Below are 7,500 nucleotides of genomic sequence, written 5' to 3'. Positions count from 1 at the left end.
GAAAGTGGCCTCGTTAACATCACCTCAACTTCCCTAATGATCTTCCTGGCTCTTAATTAGTTCTTGTTGTTAGTTAGTTTTTCTTTTATTAGCTTTCTTTTTTTTTTCTTTAAGGTTTTGTTAGTTGTTTTTCTTCTTTCCCTCTTGTTAGTTTTCTTTTCTTTCTTTTCTATTTTCCTATTAGTTGCCTTTTCTTTCCTTTCTTTTATTTTCCTTCCCTTCCTCTTTCCTTTCCTTCTTCTTCCTCCTCCCCTTCTCCACCTCTTCCCCTCACATCTTTCTCCCCTCATTCTTTCTTTTCCTCTTAGTTCTTTCTCTTCTTTTCTTTTTATCTTTCCTTTTATTTTATTTTTCTCTATTTCCTCTTCGTTCACCTTTACCTGTCTCCTCCTTCTTAATTAACACACTGCCTGTCCTAACTTCCTTTCTTCCTTCGTTGATTATTCATTAACGAACGCTCTTCCTTAACTAACTTCCCTCCTCCGTTAATTAACACACACACACACACACACACACACACACACACACACACACCGGCGTACCCCAAACCCAAAGACACATCATTTTACCCCAAATTCTCTATATAAACTTTTTTTTTACACTTCTCTTCCTCTTCTCTTATCTTCCCTTCTCTGCACTTCACGTCACTTCTTTTCCAATCACTTCACTTTTCCTCCCTTATTTTCTCTTCTCCTCACTTTTTTCCCTTCCCTTCCCTTCCCATCTCTTTACTTCCCTTCCCTCTTTTCTCTTCCCTTCCCTTCCCTTCTCTTCTTTTCCTTCCCTTCCCTTCCCTTCCCTTCTTTTCTCTTCTCTTCCTTTTTTTTTTTCACTTAGATTCCCTTCCCTTCTTTTCCTGTCACTTAACATCCTTTCCCTTCTATTCATTTCCCTTCTCCTCTTTTCCTTCTCTTCACTTATTTTCACTTTCCTTTCCTTCCCTTCCCTTCCCTTCCCGTTTCTTCACTTCACTTCTCTTTTCCACTTCATTTTTTCTTCCCTTCTCGTCACTTCTCTTTTCACTTCCCTTCCCTTCTCTTCACTTCAGTTCACTTCCAGCCAGCCAGAACGTGTGCTATTTCAAGGCTTCCACTTCTGGCCCTCTTTCCTGATAGGGCTCAACTTGGAAGCACCTCGGCCACTTAATACCATTCGCGCGCACTTAGGGAGTTTGATAAGTGGAGGTGGTGGTGGTGGTGGTGTGGTGTTGGTGGTGGTGTGTGATTGTGGATGTTTGTGGAGATGATGCAGTAGAAGTAGGAGGTGGTGGAGGAGGAGGAGGAGAAGAAGGTCGAGGAGGAGGAGGAGGAGGAGGAGGAGGAGGGGAGCAAGGACGAGAACGAGGACGAATATAAGAGGAGGAGGAGGAGGAAGAGGAGGGGCCAAGAGGAAGAAGAAGAAGAAGAAGAAGAAGGCAAGGATAAGTAGAGGACATAAGTGATGTAGTAGTAGTAGTAGTAGTAGTAGTAGTAGTAGTAGTAGTAGTAATAGTAGTAGTAGTAGTAGTAGTAGTGGTGGTGGTGGTGGTACGTGGAGGTTACCCTTGGTGGAGGAGAATGTGGAGAGGTGGAGGAGAGTGGAGGGAGAGACTGTCGGTGGAGGGAGGTAAGGGAGAGAAGTGAGGGAGAGACGGAGGCAACGACATCCTCCCTCTCACTGCCAACGACAAACTGGCTCTCCTCCTCCTCCTCCTCCTCCTCCGTGAGTGCCACACATGCCACTACCACCACCATCACAACCTATGCCCAGTCTCTCTCTCTCTCTCTCTCTCTCTCTCTCTCTCTCTCTCTCTCTCTCTCTCTCTCTCTCTCTCTCTCTCTCTCTCTCTCTCTCTCTCTCTCTCTCTCTCATATTTGCTTACTCTCTCTTTTTACTGTTCTTCATTTCTTCTTCCTCATTCCTCTCTGCATATCCTCTTCCTCTTCCTCTTCCTCCTCCTCCTCCTCCTCCTATCTTCATCTCTCATTACTCATTCGCTCTCTCTAATAATAATAATAATAATAATAATAATAATAATAATAATAATAATAATAAGTATAAGAATAATAATGATGATGATGGTGATGATGATGGTGATGATGAGTCAATGATGGTACACGTGGTTGACTATAAAAAAAAACATAAAAGAAAAAAAAAACAAGGAAATATATATATGCTTAAGGAACACCAATAACAAACACAGCTGACTGCCACCACCACCACCACCACCACAACCACCACCACAACCATCATCATTACCACCACCACTAACCATTATTATCAACGTCTACATCCATCATTTTCAACACCATCACCACCACCATCACGATTCATTATTTTCAACATATATTTCCATCACCACCATCAACACCACCACTACCATCACCACCACCTTCAACACCTTACCACCACCACCATCAGCACTACACTAAGCATCCTCCTCCTCGTCCTCATCACCACTATTCATCACCACTATTCACCACCACCACCACCACCACCACCACCACCAGCTGACCCCGCCTGTGTCTGATCTCTACAGTCTCGGCTTAGTCCCAAGGTGCTGCCACTTCGGAGGGGGGAGGGGTGGAGAGAGAGAGAGAGGGAGGGAGAGAGAGAGAAGAAGAGGTTACGTCAGCGATGCCACTCCCCTTTCCCTTCTTCTTCCTCGTCTTCCTCCTTCGTCTTCTCCTCATGGCACTCTCTCTCTCTCTCTCTCTCTCTCTCTCTCTCTCTCTCTCTCTCTCTCTCTCTCTCTCTCTCTCTCTCTCTCTCTCTCTCTCTCTCTCTCTCTCTCTCTCTCTCTCTCTCTCTCTCTCTCTCTCTCTCTCTCATCTGTCTGTCATCACTGTTGCCACTTCAGATTATTGTTGTTGTTGTTATTGCTTTTTCTTTGATCATATTACAAGTTATATTACTACTACTACTACTACTACTACTACTACTACTACTACTACTGCTGCTGCTGCTACTACTGTTACTACTCCTGTTACAACTTCAACAATAACAAACTTTTCCTTCCCTTTCTTCCTTCCTCCTTCTCCTCCTCCTCTTCTACCCCCTTTCTCTCTTTTCCATCTCCCTTTTTTTCCCTTTTCCCTCTTTCCTTCCATTCCTCCTTCTTCTTCCTTCCCCTTTCTCCTCCTTCCTCAATTCATCTCCATTCCATATTCCTTTCACTTTCCATCTCTTCCCCAACCATTCTTTCCTCTTCTCTTTTTCCTCAAATTCCACCTCCCTCCCTTCCCCTCCTTCACCACCTAGACCTCCCATTCTTTCCTCTTTCCCCTTCCTTCCCCTTCCCTCCCATCCCCCCCTTTCCTTCCCCTTCACCCTCGTAGATCAAGGAGTAGGTACAGTGTCTTTTCTACAGCGTCCCTTTCGTCCTAATAATACTCTGTCGGACAAGTTAATTACAACTGGGATGATTGTGTATGCAAATGCGTGTGGGGGGGACGGAGGGCAAGGGGGAGGGAGGGGAGGAGTGTGGGGAAGGGGGGATAGGGGTGTTGTGTGAGTGGTGAGGGTGGGGGAGTGGGGGTTGTGTGTGTGTGTGTGTGTGTGTGTGTGTGTGTGTGTGTGTGTGTGTGTGTGTGTGTGTGTGTGTAAAAACCAGACTTTCTTTCGTATCTCCATTTGTTTCCCTCTCTCTCTCTCTCTCTCTCTCTCTCTCTCTCTCTCTCTCTCTCTCTCTCTCTCTCTCTCTCTCTCTCTCTCTCTCTCTCTTTCCTCTTGTTCTTATTCTCCTCTTATCTTCCTTCCTTTCTCTCTTTTCTCTCCTTCATTTTTTCTTCCTTTGTCTTCTCTTTCTATCCTTTTTTTCCTTCCTTTCATCCTCTCATTTTCTCCTTGTGGTGATAATATGGTGATGATGGTGGCGGTGGCGGTGGTGGTGGTGGTGATGATGATGGAGTGTTTGAGGGTGCCTGCTGTGCTCTGATGTCACCGCATGTGTGTGTGTGTGTGTGTGTGTGTGTGTGTGTGTGTGTGTGTGTGTGTGTGTGTGTGTGTGTGTGTGTGTGTGTGTGTTTGGGGCTCTAACAGCATTCCACGCCACCCTTTCTTTCCTTTGGTTTGACACACACACACACACACACACACACACACACACACACACACACACACACACACACACACACACACACACACACACACACACACACACACGAATTACAAGAAAAAAGATAAAGCGAAGACGTCATTCAAGCCTCTCTCTCTCTCTCTCTCTCTCTCTCTCTCTCTCTCTCTCTCTCTCTCTCTCTCTCTCTCTACGCCCCCATACGATGATGAAAGTGTGTGTTGAGAGAGAGAGAGAGAGCATTAAGCCAAACCGGACATACTTATAACATGGATTTAAATGCACGCTTTGTCTTGTTTAGTAGTAGTAGTAGTAGTAGTGGTAGTGGTGGTAGTAGTAGTAGTAGTAGTAGTAGTAGTGGTAGTGGTGGTAGTAGTAGTAGTAGTAGTAGTAGTGGTAGTGGTGGTAGTAGTAGTAGTAGTAGTGGTGGTAGTAGTAGTAGTAGTAGTGGTAGTAGTAGTAGTAGTAGTAGTAGTAGTAGTAGTAGGAGCTGATCTCACTTCTATAATAAAAAAAAACCTTCGAATATATCTTTTTTTACACCGTCGACTTCATTCGTATCTTAAAACAAACAACAAACATAGAGAAATAAAAAAATAACTAAAAAATAAATAAACAAATGTCCAGCTAACTAATTCACCTCTAATATATTTTCTTCACTCTACGCACACCACAAAAAAAAAAAAAAAAAACTATTAACACACACATCCCTTATACGTCATTTACCCCACTATGGCAACACTGCAGAAGAAAAGAAGTCTAACATTTTGTGTTCTTAGTATTTCTTAAGACTAGGAAAGCTCGGTGACGCACATATAAAGGCTTTGTTTCTGCCATTATCTCTCTCAATTAAGGGAAACTATTTATATACATCCTCTAAGCAGTTTTTTCATATGTCCGGCCTTTAGAATGTCAGGATATGAGAGGAGTGCATCGTGAGACTGGGTAAGCTTTGTTTCTCCCCTTGTATCCGTCTCTTAACTAAGGGAAACTATTTATATACATTCTCTAAGCAGTTTTTTCCTATGTCCGCCTTCAGAATGTCAGGATATAAGAAGAGTGAATTATTTGTGTTTCTGGAATTTCGTAGGCCTGGGTAAGCTTTGTTCCTCCCCTTGTATCCGTCTCTTAACTAAGGGAAACCATTTATATACATTCTCTAAGCAGTTTTTTCCTATGTCCGCCTTTAAAATGTCAGGGAATGTGAAAAGAGTGAATCGTTTGTGTTTCTGGAATTTCGTAGGCCTGGGTAAGCTTTGTTCCTCCCCTTGTCTCCGTCTCTTAACTAAGGGAAACTATTTAAATACATTCTCTAAGCAGTTTTTTTTTCCTATGTCCGACCTTTAAAATGTCAGGGAATGTGAAAAGAGTGAATCATTTGTGTTTTTGGAATTTTGTAGGCCTGGGTAAGCTTTGTTTCTCCCCTTGTATCCGTCTCTTAACTAAGGGAAACCATTTATATACATTCTCTAAGCAGTTTTTTTTCCTATGTCCGGCTTTCGAATGTCAGGATATGTGAAAAGAGTGAATCATTTGTGTTTCTGGAATTTCGTAGGCCTGGGTAAGCTTTGTTCCTCCCCTTGTCTCCGTCTCTTAACTAAGGGAAACTATTTATATACATTCTCTAAGCAGTTTTTTCATATGTCCGGCCTTAGAATGTCAGGGAATGTGAAAAGAGTGAATCATTTGTGTTTCTGGAATTTCGTAGGCCTGGGTAAGCTTTGTTCCTCCCCTTGTATCCGTCTCTTAACTAAGGGAAACTATTTATATACATTCTCTAAGCAGTTTTTTCATATGTCCGGCCTTTAGAATGTCAGGGAATGTGAAAAGAGTGAATCATTTGTGTTTTTGGAATTTCGTAGGCCTGGGTAAGCTTTGTTCCTCCCCTTGTCTCCGTCTCTTAACTAAGGGAAACTATTTAAATACATTCTCTAAGCAGTTTTTTCCAATGTCCGGCCTTAGAATGTCAGGATATGAGAAAAAAAGTAATATTTGTGTCTCTAGAATTTCTTAAAGCTTTGAGTAAATCAGGGAAGCTTATCGGACAAAAATGCTAAAATCGAGGAAATCAATCAAGTAATAGGGGCCATACGCCGGGGGTCGCGTCGCCTCACCCACCCTACGACGTCAGATCCAGGTGGGGGCTCAAGTCTCCATGGAAGGGAGTGAAAATCGGAGAAACAGTATCGGAAAACATGTGAATCGGGGAAACCTAATCGACAATATTACACGAATCGGGAAATCCTTATCGTGGTAGCGCGTTGAACCGTGACAGGAAATCCGTCTACAAATAAAAAGGGTTAAAATCTTTCTGCGTCAGGCCGGGAGTCGTGTGTCTGGGGTTTCGTAAAGCAGCCATACTTAGATTTCATGGGGGTAGGATGTATAGGAAGGGGGGGAAGGGGAATAAAGGGGGAGGGGGAGAGGGGTAATTTGTGAGACGGGAAAGGGGGAAGGGAGGAGGATGGGGAGGTAGGGGAAGGGGGTTTAAAGGGGGGAGGGGGAGAGGGGTAATTTGTGAGACGGGCAAGGGGGGACGGGAGGAGGATGGGCTATACGGGGAAGGGGAGGGAGGGGAAGGGGATTTGGAAAGGGAGGAGGAGGATGGGATAGGGAAGGGGGTTTAAAGGGGGGAAAGGGAATAAAGGGGGGAAGGGGAGAGGGGTAAGTTGTGGGACGGGAAAGGGGGTAAGGGAGGAGGATGGGATATAAGGGGAAGGGGAGGTAGGGGAAGGGGTTTAAAGGGGGAAAGGGGAGATTCTTTGTCCATCCTAAAGTTAACAATGAAAAGCCGTCACCAACAAACTAACACTCATCCATTATATGTTTACTCTCTCTCTCTCTCTCTCTCTCTCTCTCTCTCTCTCTCTCTCTCTCTCTCTCTCTCTCTCTCTCTCTCAAACACCTCACAATCTTCTCTTTCTTTTTCCTCATTTTCTTTTCCTTCTTCCTTTCCTTTCCTTCATTCTCTCTTCCTCTTTCTCCTCCTTTATTCTTCTTTTTAGCAACCTTTTCCTTCCATCTCCTTCTTCCTCTTATTCTCCTCTTTTTTTTCCTATGCTGTCTCCTTCGCCTCCTCCTCCTTCTCCTTTTAACATCCTCTATTCTTCTTAATATGCAACTTTTCTCTCTAGTCTCCTTCCTTCACTAACTCCTTCTCATACTTCACCCTCCTTCTCCTCCTCCTCCTTCTTTAAACATCCTTTTTCCTTCTTACCAACAACTACTTCTTCAGCCTTCTCCTTCTTCCTTTCTCCTCATTTTTCTCCTTATACTTCACTCTCCTCCTCCTCCTCCTTCTCCTTCTTTAAACATCCTTTTTTCCTTCTTACTAACTTTTTCTTCAGTCTCCTTCTTCCTCCTTCCCTCCTCATTTCCCTTCTCATTTTCCCCTCCAGCCATGACTCAACCCTTCTTTCTTCCCATCCTTCTTCCCCTTCTACTTT

At 43.8% G+C, this 7,500-nt stretch overlaps 1 protein-coding gene across 7 annotated transcripts in view; it reads right to left on the bottom strand.

Annotated features, from left to right (window-relative positions):
- LOC127008293 (rap1 GTPase-activating protein 1-like) overlaps positions 1-7,500 on the bottom strand; it is a 138,371-nt gene that overhangs the window by 119,977 nt on the left and 10,894 nt on the right. The window contains exon 1 of one of the 7 annotated variants that reach the window (XM_050880102.1): positions 1,542-1,701. The exons of 4 other annotated variants lie outside the window; for them this stretch is intronic. The gene's annotated coding sequence lies outside the window, so the exon portion shown is untranslated. Of the gene's footprint in view, positions 1-1,541; positions 1,702-7,500 lie in introns of those variants that run through there. 2 more of the 7 variants (XM_050880099.1, XM_050880100.1) reach the window with 2 other exon arrangements.

The sequence above is a fragment of the Eriocheir sinensis genome, chromosome 37 (assembly GCF_024679095.1).
Source record: "Eriocheir sinensis breed Jianghai 21 chromosome 37, ASM2467909v1, whole genome shotgun sequence".
Lineage (NCBI taxonomy): Eukaryota > Metazoa > Arthropoda > Malacostraca > Decapoda > Varunidae > Eriocheir > Eriocheir sinensis.
This window is presented reverse-complemented; position numbering and strand designations above follow the sequence as displayed.